Source organism: Varanus komodoensis, unplaced genomic scaffold, assembly GCF_004798865.1.
Source record: "Varanus komodoensis strain SLA01 unplaced genomic scaffold, ASM479886v1 scaffold35, whole genome shotgun sequence".
NCBI classification, from domain to species: domain Eukaryota; kingdom Metazoa; phylum Chordata; class Lepidosauria; order Squamata; family Varanidae; genus Varanus; species Varanus komodoensis.
The window spans coordinates 9,107,054-9,124,884 of NW_025335856.1; the positions used below are offsets into that span (position 1 = coordinate 9,107,054).

At 40.9% G+C, this 17,831-nt stretch overlaps 1 protein-coding gene across 2 annotated transcripts in view; it reads right to left on the bottom strand.

Moving 5' to 3' along the window:
* The window catches only part of PRDM10 (PR/SET domain 10), a 64,303-nt gene extending 47,140 nt beyond the window's left edge, over window positions 1-17,163 (bottom strand). The window contains exon 1 of one of the 2 annotated variants that reach the window (XR_006415618.1): window positions 16,965-17,163. The gene's annotated coding sequence lies outside the window, so the exon portion shown is untranslated. The remainder of the gene's footprint in view (window positions 1-16,964) is intronic. The other variant, XM_044439565.1, reaches the window with a different exon arrangement.
* Between the last annotated feature and the right edge of the window lie 668 nt (window positions 17,164-17,831).

A 17,831-nucleotide genomic window follows, 5' to 3' on the forward strand; every position in this document is an offset into this window, starting at 1 on the left:
GGAAGCAACTGGTAGGCTTGTAATAAGCACTTTTGTGCTACTGCATTGAGCAAATTATTCCAATATAACCAAACTTACCCTATTTTAAAAGACAGAGCTGAATGTATGCAGCATTTCACACCCATGGTCGATTTTTGGAAGATGTGTAGATTACCCATTCCAAAATAACTTTCCCATGCATTGATTCATTAGATGCCTTTTAAAGGACATCACATAAGCAAGAATTGTTGCATCCACACTGGCCCTGAATGACACCCCTCCACACACACACAAAGGAGCCCTCAGTTCCTAATTGACTTGTTTTAATTTTCTATTTCATCATTTAACCAGTTCTGCTTATCAAGGGCTCATCTTCCTGACCCTGCATGTGCAGTCCCTCCTGGCATCTGAAATGCTGAGAAAGACAGAGATTAAAAATGAAGCTTAAATTCCAATTTACGTAGGCTCAGGAATCTTGACAAATTGGTTCCATGTACAGCTTTATCTACCCCTTGTGATTTTAACCAAGCGTCTCAATCTGCCAGTGGGAATTCTCAGAAGGGTAATTTACAGCTCTACTGATTGGTTCAGGCAGTCATTCAGCACCTTTCCAGTCCTCCGTCTCCAGTGTCATTATTAAATCACCGACTTAGGAATTAGTGCAAGGCCGAGGCCATTTGATTTTCAGCAAGTCCAATTAACTTTATTTTATACTGACTGGCTGGCTGAGCTGATCTAATAGTTAGCAACCCTTGCCAATGAACAAGAAAGAAAGCAAAAGGCTCCTCACTGACTCCTCCATCTATTTGAATTTTAAATGCAAATTATTTTTAGACATAATTTATGCCTACATAATAGCATTTGGCTTGTAATTAAAGGGGGAGGGGAAAAACAAGGAATGTGTCTGTTATTCATCATGCCAGCATTTCAATAGTCCTGCAGACTCCAAGTTGGTACATTTTTTCAACAGGATTTTCACAGAAGACTCAAATCAATAATGCAGGAAAGACAAACAATAATGCCCCTCAGAGGAACAGTAGAAAAATCAACACTGCATCAGTGTCTGAAAACAACACAATGCTGATTTCTTTACATTATTTGGTTGTATATAATGTTATGATGCCAGAAGCTGTTTTCGTCTCAATATCCAGGGGTTAGGAATAGATTCTAGTCTGCCAAACAGTAAAGGACACTGCACAGGTAGGGTACTCTGCTATGAAGTTCACACGCTGGTAAATAAGAGACATCTGCTTTGGTTTATGGCATTAGAGCACTGTGGACATGGAATTATGGACACTCCCTTGAAATAGGGCAGATCTAGCAGAAGCATGTCATGTAAACCCGAGGATACCAATTTCAACATGCCAAGGCGTTATTACAAGTAAGGAAAAACATTGGAAGCAAAACCAAGGATACTGATCTCAATATGCCAAGAAATGGTCACTGGGGTCCAGAGGACCATGTAAGGTGTGCCCAAGAGTATCCGTCCGGTATTTTTACTTTTATTCCTGACCAAAGTCTCTTGTATCATATGACAGACTGCTTTTGAATATCTGCATTTCAAAAAAACATTTTCTGTCTGGAATGGAAAGCTGGAAAACAACACCTATCTGTAGATGCTACATTGTTGGAGGATCTTGGGGTAATATATACAAAAAAGCAAATGAGTGATGAAACAGCAACAGATTTAACACTGTCAAGATAAACATTTTTTTCTGTCTTTCCACTAAGACAACTGGAATTTAATGAATGCCGTAAGCCATTAGCTGAATGGAGTTCCACCCAACTCAGTACTTATGTTAGGAATACTATTTTAGGGGGATCTATAAAACTCTAGTGGGCTAAACTGGGGACTCAGGCAACCTGGTTTAAGCCCTTTGTTTCTTGTGCAACAGAAGCAGCTTGCAATACATCAGCACAGAAGAAGCCGCCAGCCTGATCTACTGCATTGCAGCATCACTGGAAATGGCTGCAAGATGGTGCTACTTTTACCAGTCCTGAAAAGATCAAGTGACACAAGGAGCAACTGATCACTCAGACACAAACAGAGGTGCTTACTGAACCATCCATTCCCCTCCTGTTCCCCAGGGCACTAACTCTGATACTATCTGAGAGAAACATCATCAAAATATAAACCTTCCTACTGCCCCTCAGATCCTATCTGCACATAGTCAAAAGCCACATATGCATATTGCATGACATCAGGCACAGAAAAGAGAAGTAGGTTTCTGAAGAAACCTTTCACTTGCAAAAACAAACGCTCTTATGGCCTGGAATAAGTTTGGAGGTGAATGGAGTATGTCTGGGAACGTTTCAGAAACAAAGAAAAGGCGTGCAGAACTTCCATGGCTAAAAAGGAGGGCTGTGAGATACTGGCTTGGATCTAGACAGTGTCAGAGTGGAGTCACCAGAACCCATGCCACTTAAGTTCATAATCCATTGTTACTTAATGTCCCACTGGTTTCAATATGGTTTGGGTTACCTCAACATGGATCCTTTTTATGCACATACTACTTATTTTTCTTTTTTAAAATGCCAGTTATGTGCTAGTTCCATATATTTCATACATGAGTACCAGAAACTGGCTCTTTTGGGGTTGTTATAGGATTTCTGGGAAAATGGTGGAATATAGAAACAACAATTATTTCACAGACCAATGGTTTCAAAATGGTTTTCATTAACTGACATGGCCCTATATTGCAGCAGCGAAGTTAAGTCTACATAGAGCCTTAAAGCAGAGATTAGGAACGCAACTGTTTTGTAAGCAGCTAAAATGCTGTAACGCTGCCTTAAAATGCTTTATTTTCTCAGGTTTCTAAATGTTTTAGAATTCGCCCCTTCTGCCAGTCAGCACACACTGTAGAGAATTATCTGTTCTATCTCCACACTGTCCTTGTCGAGATCATTTGTGCTCCTTTCCCTTTTTATTTTCATACAGCAGGCAGGCACTTGACAGCTACCACTGCAAAACACGCAACATCAACAGCAGTATGTAGGTGACAGCTTGTGTTGTGTCAGAAGAAACGCATGCAGCCTTACTGCAATGTGAGGGCGATGCAATGGCATCAGCCAATCCCTTGCATATCTGCAGCATCCCTGAGGCAAGCATCGTACAGCAAGGTAGCAGCGTGGGTGTGATATGAGCGAGGGAATGTCAGCATGAAAAGATGCTCTGCCATTAGAAAGCCAGGCGAGCAGCAGGAGGATGCAAAAGCGTGTCATCATCCTGGAGTAGGAAAGTGAAGCAACGCTGACAGAAGGCAGTGAAAACAATATACTAGGCCATAAGAGAAAGCCCACACATTCCTTGCATGTCAAGAAAAATATGTTTTTAATTCAGTGTAATGCTTTCTTGGGAGCATGCTTCAGCATCTCCTTCTGTGGTTGATTATGTCTGTACCACACCCTTCCTCCAAACAAGTCACAGTAGTATTTTTGGCTTTACAGTATGATGTAAGTTAGGCTAAGATGCAGTGACTTCCCACAAGCCCAAGCTTCACGATGGAGGGAAATGTGGGTGGACCTATACCTGTTCCCCAGGTATAGGTGGACCTATACCTGTACTACCCTAATCCAATTCTAACTCTTGCTACTGCACTATGCTGAGTGAAAAATAACCCCATATTGCGCAGTTGCATGACACGCACACATAGCATTGGCACTTTATGTTGCCACTTAAGCTTGTTCAAATCCTTAAGGGTGCCATTCCATGCATATGTAGACACAAAAAGTCTTACAACTGCCAACATTCCAAAGGCAGCAACTCTCAGCCGAGGAATGCTGAGAGTTGCAGGACCTTTTTCTGTCTAAATATGCGTTGAATTACGCCCAAAGCCTTATGGCCTCTGACTTACACATCAGTGCAGTTCAGAAAGGAAACCAACGGCGGAGGTGTCCCCAACCAGGTGCATTCCAGAGGCTGACACAGGGGCTGAGAGTGTTGAAATCCCATCTCAGCCATGATCTCACTTAGGACGCCCAGTTTCGCATATACAAAAATGCTGCTCTCCCTTACAGGGTGGTCACTAAGGATTTTACGTGTATACCAAGTATACATATGAAGAGTTTGGAACACTTAGGGGAAATGCTCTAATATAATGATTATTAAACACAAAATGCTGTGACATGCGATCATGTGCTTTTTTCAGAATACCAGGGCTTCTTTCTTGAACTTACCCAGAGTTTATTTAAAAAATCATGATGGTTGATCTTTTAACCATTTTTTTAAGTGTTCCAGATGTTAGCAAAGAATTTCACTACGTGACCCTCTTCCATTCATTCTTTCCCCCTTCTCTTTCTGAATTGTGCCAGAAGGTCAGCTTTCTTCTTTTGATGTTTTCCCATCTTCTGTTTTCACACTGTATCTGTGACATAGATGTATTTTTAACTAGATCCCGTATTACTAGTTCCAAGAGCTTGCTTATGGACCCAGTACAAAAACAATATTCCTAACCCTTGAAGTTTAGTTCAAAGGAAGGATGATGGGGAACTAAAGCATGTATCATATATATAAGATTTGAAAGAGTATTTGAAATGAAAGGTGTAAAATGCAGAATCCTATTAAGATGCTTGGCCTATTGAGAAAGCTTGGCTTATCAGTTCTGTAATTTTAAAAATCCACAGGTGAAGAAGTAAAAGGATATGAAAAGAAGAAAGCCCTATTTCTTTTCACAAATACTCTATGGCTTTCAGAATTTTCTATTGCTGTAATCAGTTGCAGTACAGATATATTGTTGGTCCCTGTGATGCTTTGGATTGGTGAAGTTTGCATTGCGGTTCCTGGTCTACTGCCTTTTCCTTGTTAAACAGAACATTTTCTGCCTATAGCACTTCAAGTATGAGCTCCAGCTCAAAATTCAGATATAGAAACCCACTGCTGTAGCCCAGCTCTGTTAAAAAGTATTTTGTACAAATCACCCGTACCCCTCCTTTTTAAAAATGTCTTTGTTTGCTTTTGTACTGATCTGGAAAAAGAGTGGGTGGATAAAAAATTAAACTACATTTAGGAGGGCAAGAAGAAATCGTAAATGTTTCTAGGCCACGGGTGGTGAAAGCAGAAGCGAATCCCCCCCTTCCTGCTTTAAACCTTCATAAATCATCATCATCCACTCTTCAGCCAAGAGGCTCCCAGATCAGTTTGCAAAGACCAGTAATAAGACAATACTGTCCTCAGTCGTACAATCTAAACATCACTAACCAAGAGAAGGGATTGGAAGGAGAGAGAGAAATGGCAAATGACGGCTCAGGTTCTTTGTCACAATGTTCTTCTCAGTGCTTTGCCTGGCAGCAAGGGAAGATGAAAGTTCCCTGCGGCCACCCCTGTGGCCAACGGATCGGTCCAGGCTGCTCTTACAAATGCTAGAATGTTCATCCTGGAAGACAGTGGCAGAAGGCTCCCTATGGCCCTTGAGCACAATAGCTCTCCATCTACTTCAGGTGTGGCGGGGAGCTCTTGAAATCTGCGGTCAATTAAGCTGCCCTGTTCCCCCACAATACCTCTGTTCTAGGGGTATTGTTGGGGGAAGAAAAAGATAGTAACCCTCATTTTTTAAAGGTTACTTCTTTCTAGGTCAACTGGCATTGTAAATGGCAAGGCCGGAAGGCTTTGGATAGGGGTACTATAGAAATGCTGAAATTAAAGATTAGTAGAAGGCGGTAATACTTTGGCATGGTGCCCTGGGTCACAATGAAGCCATACGGCTTTCCTCTCTTCAGTGCAGTAAACAAAGACTCCACAATGTCTGCAAATACAGAAGTGTACTATCTGTTTCAGTGATGAATGAACTGAGACCACTGAAAGAGATGAAAGACCAGTGCAGATACTGGGGGAAAGATAAATGCATTAGGAAATCCTTTTCAAAAGCACCTAGTATGGACTAAGCTGCCCTGGCAGTGATTCAGGTACTGACTTTACCAACCTTCAATTTCTATTCTGAGAAATTTTGTTTGAAAATAAATCTGCTCAGACATATATTGAACTGAAGGAGTCTGAACCCGAGAATGAAAAATGGTCTTTTTGCCATTTTTATCACCACAGCAAGTAGCAATTATATGGAGAAACCATTTTTCTTTCAAAAAGTTGGAGCTTATGAGTAATAAACAAACAAACAAAGCCTTACCATAAACTTGGCTTTAAATCTAATCTCTTTAGGAATCAGAAAATTAGTACTGTGATGGAGCTATATGATTCATTTTAACATATTCTTGAGTTGCTCATTCTCTATATTACTTTTATTTGTAACTGCAAGAATGCAGTCTTTGACACAAAGGAAATGACGGCTCAAGCTGCAATCCTACATATTTACCTGAAAGTAAGTTCCTGTGAATTCAATGGGTTTACTTTCAAGTAGACATGCATAGGATAGCATTGTTAGCAAGGAAACCTTCACCAAGGAAAAATCCTATTTTGCAACTGATGTGGAAAGCACATATAGTTTCAGTATGCAGCAGCGGTATGGACGTGCAGCTCCATAACCAACTAGGTCTTCCCAGGTCCACCAAAATTGCCATGTGTTTAAAAACATGCATCTCTCCTTCATATCTTGCAGTGCTACACATTGAACATATGAATACAGCAAACATGCTTGCTGTGAAAGGTGTCAAAGATCCTTTTGATATACTTGGGTACAATGCTGATTATTTAATCATTTAAATACCTATATGCCACTGTTCCACTTTTCAGTTTACAGTGCAACTAAAAAAGCAATTAAAAATCTATTAAAATTTAAAGAACAAAATACCACCGAACAAATGCTGCAAACAACTGAAAACAAATGTGACTCAATGAAGAATGAAGAGCTACCATTAAAACAGCAGCACTGAGTTATCATCCAGTAAACACTGAATGGGTGAAATGCAGTACAGTAAATCACATTTTAACCATTAAAAACCCTGACTAATAAAGCAGTCTTAACATGGTACTTAAATTATACTAACACAGGCATTTCCCAAAATAATTCAAAGGGGCTGGATTCCATGGACAGGCCACTAATGCTTAACTGGCCTCCCTCCCTCTCTCTGGTACCTATCCATCTAAACTCTAAAAGTAGAGCATTCAGAAAAATATATCTGATTCACTACCATTTAAGGGGTAAATAAGTGACTTTTAAGCTATGTCCTGTTGTGGTCTCTGTGGTCAGCCTCTTGATCATTGGTGACAAGTTCAAACAGAAGAGGCATTCCAATGTGTTTTTGGTGGCTGCTATCCACTTGAAAATCTGTGGAGTTGCAGATTTGACAAACTATTTTTTTTCCCATTTCAGCTTTCAAGGGCTGGGGATGTATACCAAGCATGTATGTTCAGAGTCCCAAAATGAAGTGAGAAAGAAGCGATCTGGGCTTATTTAAATTAGGGTTTGCAAAGGTTGGTGCTGCTCCTAGCAAAGCAGAAATACGAAATGAGACAATACTGAACCCCCAATTTTGGAAACTTTAAATCCAGTTGTTATGCAAACATGTCTCAATCCCGGACTTTCACTAGGGGATTATAGAGAGAATGGAGGCAGTCTTTATAATGACCAAACGGGAGATAATTTTAAATGCTGTGCTAGATTTTTAAAAATCAGTTGAAATGAAATTGGATAGCTTTACCTAGCAGTTGGATGGAATGAACCCTTCAGAGAATAAAGTGCTTGTAAGGTCAGTATAGGCTGATGTTCTAGGTTTTTTACTATTCCAAATTTTACAAAGCTGTTAGCTGCCCTGAGCTTTTGAGGATGCAGTAGGTTAAAACAACATGCAGGGACATTTCCAGTTCCTAAAATAGGCAATAGGTTCTGTTGAAAGATCTTTCAGTAAGTTACCCCTTTCCCTTATGTCTTACTTTTCTAATGCTTGAATAGGTAACAGCAACTGGATCACACATCACTTTAAGCAATGATGTGGTTTATTGAAATCTGACTTGTTGTATCCAAACTTATCCCTGCAAACAAACCACATTAACCATCTAAAATATTCAGATAAAGCCATGCTTTGCTGTTGCCTTACAAAAGATGTTTTGTCATGATAAACCCAGACCCATAAGTTATCTCTGGGCTTGTATGTCATGCTGCCTGCCCTGAAATGGAGAAATTCGACAAGAACAACCTGAAAAGGAAACTGCTCTGAGAGCCGGCAAAATGGAAATGAAGGAAACAAGCTGCATTGTTTGCTCATCTACAAGACAAACAAGCCATGATTAACATAAACAATGGCTTAGTGTTGCATTGGAATAAATGCAACCAGTAAAAAAGAGGAATGAGCAAGCAATACTTGAATCATCATCTCAGCAAAGAAACCAGAGAAATGAAAGTTGCACTGATAGTATGTACCCTGTGCAAACCTTGCAGTGGTTCATGTTCACAACCTTGCAGTGGTTCACAAACCTTGCAGTTGTTCATGTATAACTCCACCTACAACAACTCAGCAATTCCTGTGGAAGAGCCACTCAAACAGTCCCACTAAACCAATCCATTTTCCTATCATAGACGTTGCCATCTCCAAAACCTATGGAAATAAAAGCCAGAAATGCACAGATTCCAAAGTGGAGGAATGACTTTTATCGGTAAAATAAATGTCCTGATCCAACAGGACCATCCAAGCAGCCTGCCAGGGCTTGGGCCAGCCAATCTCCCAAAACGGAGATTTTGAGAGCTGGCAACAAGATGAACGGGGCCTATTCAGAATCAGGCAAATCCTGTAAGACAGGTAAGTGGAGCAGTGCAGCAAAGAGAAAACTGTGAACAGTTCTGTATGTCATCATATATGAAAATCATACTGTTATCTTTGGTTCCTAACAGGGTGGATAAAAATCCATGTTTTTTAATCAAAACATTAGATTTTATTAAATTGGATTTTTAAAAATGCTTTTTGAGGAAAAAACCTACCTAAAGACAGTTTTCTGTTTAAGATACCTTATACTTTAAGAAGTTATTCATCATGAAAGGATTAGTTTTTAATTATGTAGCATGAGGCTGTATATTCATGCAATGTTTACATTTTTGAGTAAATGAATTCCATTAATCCATTCAAATGCCATGCTCTTCCAGAGGCTTCTGTGAGATTACTGAACCATTCTTCTGTCTTGAAGATATTGTCACAGATGCTTGGTTTACAGTTCTCAAAACTGTGAATGTGTGTCTGTAGAGATCACATGCCTCTTATTCACAACAAAAATGTTATAAAATAAGCATAGAGTTGAGAAAAAGACCTTAATCCCATTGCTCCTTTGCAAATCTATGTACACAGAATCAACACCCTACCTCTTAAGTGCCAAGTTTCAAAATATTCAATGAATGAAAGATCATTGGTAGTGGAACAGATCTGCACAAGAAGCTAAGTGCGAGGAGGGAAGGGCAAGCAGTAAAAATGAAGGTGAAACCTTCTGAGCAGAAAACGAATCTTTGGATCTTTTTCTACATAGCCTGAGGTTTATCTCATAGTCCTTTCCTTGGAGGAGAAAACCTATAATGGCAGGTGTAAAAGAGAGACATGCATGCAAAACCATGATTGAAATCTAGCCTTATTGACTAGTGATTTAAATCATGATTAAAATCAAGTCCACCCTGATGCATAGTGATATGTTATAATGCTACACTGTGCAGCATCCCATCCACATTAGCGTGGAAAAAGTGTATGTTATGAAGCACCCTTGAAAGAAGTCTGACCTGAGAATGGATGGAAGCTTTACAAGGGAATAACCAGTCCTCGACTCGGTGTCATAAAGTGACCGTTGTACATCAGAGCATTTTTCTGTTCATACCGTCAGCACACTGAAGGACTTATCTGATTTAACCATAGCAGGCACGCAGGACTGGGCACCCTACAGGAACCATGGGTATTGCTATTAACGTTGTTATTGCTGTTAAGGCCCGAATACTCTTTCACTATTCACAAGAACTTCAGGATGACAATGAGAGGCTAGTTTTGTATAAAATTATGCTGCTGGTCGTCATGCAGTTTTTCAGATCAAAGTGGTTCATTGTGCTTAGAAGCGGCTCCACAAATGCCTACAAAAGCTACATCCCACACTCAGCTTAATTATCACAGTATGTATTCGAGGGGAAGTCAGTGCATTTCCTGAGAGCCTTTAGCAAGAATATTCTTTCAGGGCAACAGAAGTGCTGGAAAGTGCTACAGGATTATAACCTCATTGACTACTGGGTCACGACTTTCTCTGCGTTCTCATTCATCAAGCACATTTAGTGTTTCAAAGAACGCTGGTGCTGCTGGCTTTGACAGGATGACAGTAACTAGGTGGTATTGGGCTGTAGAATTGATATATCATTAGTGGGGCAGAAACTGAAGTTGGACTTATGGTTATAACTGGGGAAATTACTTCAGGTAGTTAAGTGATTTATAAAGGGGTGCCCATGTTTGGCAAATTCTTAAGCCAATGCATTCTCTGCTGCACATTTTTAAACTACATGATCATGCAAAATTCCCATCACTATGACAGGCAAGGTTTGCATGGAATAAAAACCAATAAATCATCTATATTTGCAGATACTCCTGAAGGAATAGGATGTGTGCGATGCTACAGCATTCCTTTGGTGTGTTTGGGATAGTAACAAAGGTGGCACACAGGTTTTGGTCCCACTGGTTAAAGTCCCCAATCTGGCACTTCACTCCTTCATATAAACACTTTCTGCGTTTCTTGGTCACACTAAAATGAGATGGAATGTTGGGATTCTGGCAGATAGATATTGAGCAATATTATTAAACTTAATATTATAAATACTGAACTTATCCTGAGTTAAATACTAGTGTATATGATTTCCTCATCACCCTGCCTAGCTTATGGCTGGTGCGGAGAGGAGTTAGTTATATATACTAGCAACTACTCAGGAGCTGTGTTAGGATGGCTATCTAGCGAAAAAGGAGAAGACATTAACAAAAGGAAATTATTAACCCCCGAGTCTGGAAATGCAGAAAAACTATTTAGGAAAAAACCCCCAAAAATGTTTAAACAGACTCCAAAACAGCACAGCCATGACTGAGCCAACTCAGGCTAAATAATGGTAACTTGGGGGTGATGGGGAAATAGAAAACTAGGGAAGAGGAGGCATGGAGTAGAGTATACTGAAACAAAGTGTAGCAGGTAGAAGAAACACTAAACAAGAACACAGTGCTTTTGGTCTTAAAAAAAAGTGTCTAAAATTTTCTGAGCACTATCCAAACATTAACTGACAAACTGCTTCAACATCTAGTTCATTCAAATTTCAGGAGACCCCTGATCTAAAGGAATAGAAGACCTTAGGGTGAGCTAAAATCAAGAGGGCTAACTCACTGGTGTATCCTTGCTACTCTGCCTTGGTTATAGATATTAACTGTTCTGTTTATCTAAATATGGTAACTTTTTTTTGAAACTGTGCATGCTACATAAACAACAACAGGGCCCATTAGAGGGAAATGTAACAGTAGTAGTAACATACAAGAGGTTGCTTTATATTCAATTAATCCAATGAACTTCAGGGCCTCTGGCATTAGAAAAGCTATAGCTTTCAGTAAAACTCTTCTCACAAATATTCTGAGATCCTTTAAATGGAGATGCCAGATCACTCCTGAACCAAGCATGACTAAATTGTGGGCATTTCTCATTTGCAATGAGAATATATCCAGCTTTGTTCTATAAGTCTCTTATAGCCTTTCCTCCTTGTATAACCCACAATGCTAGCCAACATATCACATTCTTACAGAATTTGTCCTCTGAAGCAAAATTATCCGCAGAAACGCAAATCCCTTTAATTCATACGATATAATCTACTTGCCATACATGGATTTCCTTAGCTCAGTTTATGCTTCTCTGCTACAACATTTAGGCTTCTTTGATTCAGAACGCACAGTAACTTGTTTTCCCCAGATGTATTCGTATGAATTCATTGCATCCCACATAAGAGGTGGGTGGCATGAGCAATGGCTCTGCAGCAAATGGATACTGTTTTTTTGGCAAGAGGGGGAAGCAAGCTGTCATCAGTGCTAATGATAGATGCATCTTTAGCATTCAGCACAAGGCAAATCTGTCACGTCTATGTTGCATTGTTTCAATGGTGGCAATTTATGGGTCAATTTCCCCCTATCAAGACAATTCTATTTAAAGCAATCAATCTACCCCCAAAGAAAGCTGATCTGATAATAGCTTAATTTCCATAAACTAGAGAAAATAGCCAAAAGTAAAATGACAAAGAACGCAGTATAGCCAACATACACGGGTTAGGCCTTAGTGGCAGCTAGTAATTGAAACTGAGATGCCAACATCAATGTAATTTCACTTTCCATTAAGAAACTTGAACCTAGCATAATAAGGAGGTGCTTGATATTACAAAATAGCATAGGTAATCTCCCACTTTAGGAATTCACTTGAACAAAAATTAATAGCTGTGTGAAAAAAGATCAAAATAGTTTTAAATAATAATGTACTTCGAGGCACACTGAGATGATTGAGGCAAGATCACTGACTGCAGAATACCGGAAAATATCTGAATAGAAAAGCACTGCAGTCAAAATATTCCAGTTATTAGTGTAGCCCAACACAAATCTGAACAGTGACAGAGATACAGAAAGCACTAGACTGATGTACATACAACTTCACATACTAAATAAAAAGCTACCACTGGCCATGATGATCTATGGCCGAAGATAAAGTTCATTACTTCACCCCTCCATTCCTTTGATACTAGCCCTTTATAACTGGAATTAGGAATCAAGAGTTCAGTATAATAATACAAGCTCAGTATAATTAGAAAAGTTTTGGTCACAAGAGAACTGAGAATGGTTCGCCTCGGATAAAGCTGCATTTGTTTATTTATTTATTTCTACACTGTCCATTATGCAAAGTGGCTCTCAGGGCAGTTTACAAAGTCGTGACAATATATACAATAAAAACCATAATGTTAGCTCAAACATAGAAATGTCAATAAAATAGCAAAAAATAGCAAAAAATAGCAAAAAAGGACTAATAGCCACAAATTAAATTAATCCAGGGATATAGTAGCAATGAAATATAATAAATATCAAATAGATAAAATGATAAGTATTTTTAAAAATTATTTTTAACTATTAAAATATTGGGCAAATAAAAAGGTTTTTCCCAGGTGCAGAACAGAGTACAGAAAGGGCACCAGGCAAACCTCTATGGGGATTCCAAATCAGGATGCCACCACTAAAAAGGCCTTTCGCCTCATAGCCACCCTCCTAATTTCCTTCAGAGAGGGCTCACGGAGGAGGACCACAGATAACAATCTTAGGGTCCAGGTAGGAACATATAGGAGGTGTTCCTTTAGGTAACCTCATAAGGGGAGGTTAACAGGTTTATATGAATATTGTAGTACAGAATCCTTGAAAGGCACAAGTGCTAACAAACTGATAATGAATCATTGCTCTTTGTTTTGGTTGTGAATGAAATTGCTTGTTTTATCAATGCTATCCTGCTATCCTGTTGACTTGAATGCCCCAGTTTATGCAGGGCAAGGGTGACCAGATAGCTGCTGGGGGGCAGATGTTATCATGGAAAGCCTACACTGCAGATGCTGAGATCATGTGGTCAAAGGAATCAACCTGTTCAATACTAAGAGGTTAATTAAAAGAAAATGGATAAATATAAATAAGAACACAAAACATAAGGTTAATGAAGCTTTTTCTGCCAATTTACACACTAGTACTTTGTATTCTCCTGCCTGTAAAAGGTAAGTAGGTGATCACAAAGCAATGATGACAGGATTTTGGATTTAAGTCATGTTAGTATCTCTCCTGTTCAAGATCATGGTCCAATTCACATGTTGCAGTTATATGCAGGGGTTCCTTTACAAAAAGTATTTGTCCAACAGTTGAGCCATTGTGGGAAAATCAGCATATATTTCATAATATGTGAAAAGAAGGACAAAAATCATTTTTAGTCTGGTACATTATCAGGAACACTGCATGGCACTTGTGCATTTAGCTGGAAACACACGTGCAAGTTTCCAGTCTCTTGGTTGTCCCACCAGAGATGGTGCAAGCCCTAAAGCTTGTTTACATGCTGTTAAGATGTAGCTTGAGAAGGAGGTTGATGTGTTCATGAGAAAGAGGTTGATGTGTTCATGGTGAAGCAAATAGTCATGTTGCAATTTAACTTGCTTTGGCAGGAATTCCATGCTTGGGAAGAAACATACCTTGGATCATCTGAATGTCCACTCAAGTCTTGAATACCAAAAGAAAGATTACATGTGAAATGGTCCTGAGAAGATATCATGCTCATGATTGTTCCCATGGTACACAAACTTGGCTGAATAAATTGACCCACAGGACCTTACCACATTGCACACGTTTTCTGCACATCCACACAGTGAATTCTTCAACATATGAAGACACAGATCTACAAAGATGGGATGGTTAGCTACCTAGGCTACGTGCAGCTATCTGGTCTTTGCTCATCCTCTGACTTCATGTACTCACAAACACATCTCCTTTGCAATTGGGACTTGGGATGTTGCTCTCTTGCAGAAAGCCTTAAGAATCCTCAAAGATTCAATGGTAATTGGAGAAAAAGAGGGGAGGGGCATCTCCTCAAGCAATATGAAACTCCCTAGAACACCATTAGCTTAACCGTGCCATCTTTTCCTTCTCTATCATCTTGAAGGAGTCCACGATGATGATCAGACTATGAGGGAGTGGAAGAGGTGAGGAGGAAGCAAGCTCTGATATTTGTATCTTACTTCAGCACATTCTGGTAATATATTTGGCAAAATTGATACTGGAAACTTTTTTACCATACCCCGTCTGCCAATGTCAGGTGACACTGGAAGTACCTTTTTGGGGTTTTGTTATTTTCCAGATGAGAACTGCAACAAAATGTAGTCGTGCGGAATGATTATGTTCAACATTCCTGGCAGCTGGCCACCATGTCCTCCTACACAACACTCCATATTTGTTTCCCCTTGCATCTGGTTTTCCATTTCCACCACTCACTTACCCATCAGCACAGTCAGTTCTCAGTGGGCTGCTTGGGAGTTCCATTTCTCCCCCATCCCCACAGATGCTTGTATTTCTGCAAATCTTAGGATTCCCTAAAGTTTGCTGATACATCTCTCATTTGCAGTTTCATCTATATTAGAATTAGCATTCAGAGAACTGAGATTACTTCAGGTAATAATCTCTCTCATTATAGCAAACTGCTTTAAAGACCTGTATTATTGGAAAGATATGATACAAATGTTCTAAAATAAATGAACATTTGGTAACCTTATCAAATGCTGCTATAATTGCTAATGCATTGTATAATGGTTGAGGAATATGGGTATCATTGGTAAGCAGTGTCTGTTTTCATTTTTCAAAAGCCACATCAATTGTTATGTTATGGTAAAGCAAAAGAGACATCAGTCACCTGTTTAACTCTTCCTTGTTTATTTAAGGGCTGCTTGTTTTTTAAAAGGGATTTTTTTTTTTTACAGAATAATACAATGTGCATGTGTCAGAAAAAAGATACTAGTATCTTTTTGAAGAGGCCAAATTAATACTATTTAAATATTTGAGGCAAGCTATCTCAGAAATACATATGGATCAAAAGACTGGATGTAAACTTTAAACAGGAGGCAAAAAGGGGCAGACAGAAGCGGACTAAAAGTGAAATTCCGTTGCTTGCCCATGTATAAAACCAAGTCAAGATAATGTTAATAACTAAAGAAAGATATGGTCGATTGCTGGGGTCAAGTATTTGTATCAAATTTTACCATGTATGTAAAGCTGAAAGCTTATACTAGAATTACTATGCAATGCCATGCTTGCTTAGGAAAAAGTCCTACAACTCAAGGCTTTCCCCAGCCATTCATGCTGGCAAGGCATTGCTGAGAATTATAGATCCGTTTTTTTAATCTAACGATTTAACATCTAATCTAATCTAGTACTTCTTTACATAGTCTTTTAAGTGCACATAACCCTTTGGGTGCCAACCATTTTGTTTAGAAAGGAGAGTCTTCAATTCCCAGCATGCCCCAGCAATGTGCACCAGGGAATGCTGGGAGTTGCAGGCCTTTCTTAAGCCTAAACGTTCATAGAATGTCACCTTATTAAAGGTCGCTGATGCACGTGTACGTTACCATAGTCCAGCTACTAACTCAGGCTAGAAATATATGATGTAAAGGGTCCTCCGCATCTACCTTATCAAATAATATGTAAAGTTTTAGAGGATTTATTATTTTATTCCCACACATCCAACACAGTGCTGCATACATACACAAATACATCCCACGAGTATGTGTCTACCGGCCTCACAGAGGGGCCTTAAAATAAAATAGTCACTCAGGAGGAAGAAGTGTGCGCTCCCTCGGAAAGAGGAACGGAGCGAGAAAGCGCCGGAGGCGGCCGCTCCCTCCCGCTGCCCGAGCCGATTAAAGTGAGAAAGGGGCGCGCGGACGCTTCCAGCCAATCACAGCACAGAACCCCAACGCCACCGAGCCTCTGACTCCCTCCAGTGCGAGGGCGTTAACAGCCCCGGCAGCTCGCACCCAACGGTCATCCCAGGCCGTCCCAACCACTCTGGGCGATGGGAGGGGGGGAGAAGAAGCGGGATTGCACCTTACAAAGCAGTTAAAAGGGGCGGTTGGCCTGAAAGAACCGACGAAAATGAAGATAATCCAACCACGGAGGGAAGGTGGGGTGAAAGATCCTGAATGTTAGTAAAGGGGGGGATAAAAATGGCTTCGACACCCCCTCGCTCCAGTGAGGTGCCGGTGCCCGGACTATACCAAGCGGGGAAGAGGGGAGGCCCAGAAGGGGGCAGCCCTTTCTCCCCCTGTCCGGGGCGGATGGGGTATCCCGATCAGGGCGGGGAGGGGGAAGCGGACCGTACCTCTCCAATAGGGAGGGGGAAATGGCAGTACCCTATACCTCTTCCCCCACCCGCAGGAGCGAACGGTTTGTCCCGGCCCCGGCGCCATCTTGGGTGCGACTAAAACAACAACCCCAAAACCCTTGATGGGGCCTTGCGAAAATCCTGAGCTAAATTCCCTTCCCGGACCGGCCCATCGCTTTACCTGAGGGGGTTCAATGAAGGTGTCGTGTCCAGGCCGGTTCTCAGGGCCGCACCGCAGACCAAACCCGCCCACCTGTCCTCACCTCACAATGGTAGCTGCAGAGAGGGGGGGTGTCCGCCCATGGCTCATTACCATAATCTGCCTAGCAACAGCCGCCAGAGCCGCGAGCTGATTGGTCCATCGTCACGCTCGTCTAAAACGATGACGCCGGAAAAATCCTTAGGAAGCTCACACCAACTACTGCACGAAGCCTGAAGGCTTAGGGGGAGGGGGCAAAATCCATGGGGAGAGAGGAAACCCCCGCTCCACGTTCGGGCCTGCATTGCTAAGGCAGCAATATCCACCAATCACAGCAGATGTCTCAACCCGTCGTTAACATTGCAATAAAACCGCGCACCAATCACGAATATCCTCTTTATTAAAGCGTCCCTGGCAGGGCGGTCAGACGGAAACAACTCAGCGCCCCCTGTAGATAGAATGACTATAACGTATAACAGCGCCCTCTACTGCCGGGGTGGTGGTATGATGTTTATATCTTTAGGCGACCCCTAGTGAGGAAGATTTATTATTGCATCCTATTAATACCCTGCCTCTCTTCCTCGGGCAAGGAACTCGAGCAATTCCAGCGTGTTTCCAGGACTGCTGTGCGCCGACTGGTTCGCCTTGGGAGAGAACCAGCAGCCTTGCCAGAGTTGCACCCCGCCTTTCCCACCGTCTGTTTCACAGTCCATTTGATGATGCTTTAGCAAGAGCTTGTTATCCATGCCCACTGCACTCTTCTGCAATTAGACGAGTCTGGGTGCTGAGTACATTTGCTACAGGCACAAAACACTTCTTTTCGAGGGGAAGGGTGAGCGTCTCCGACGT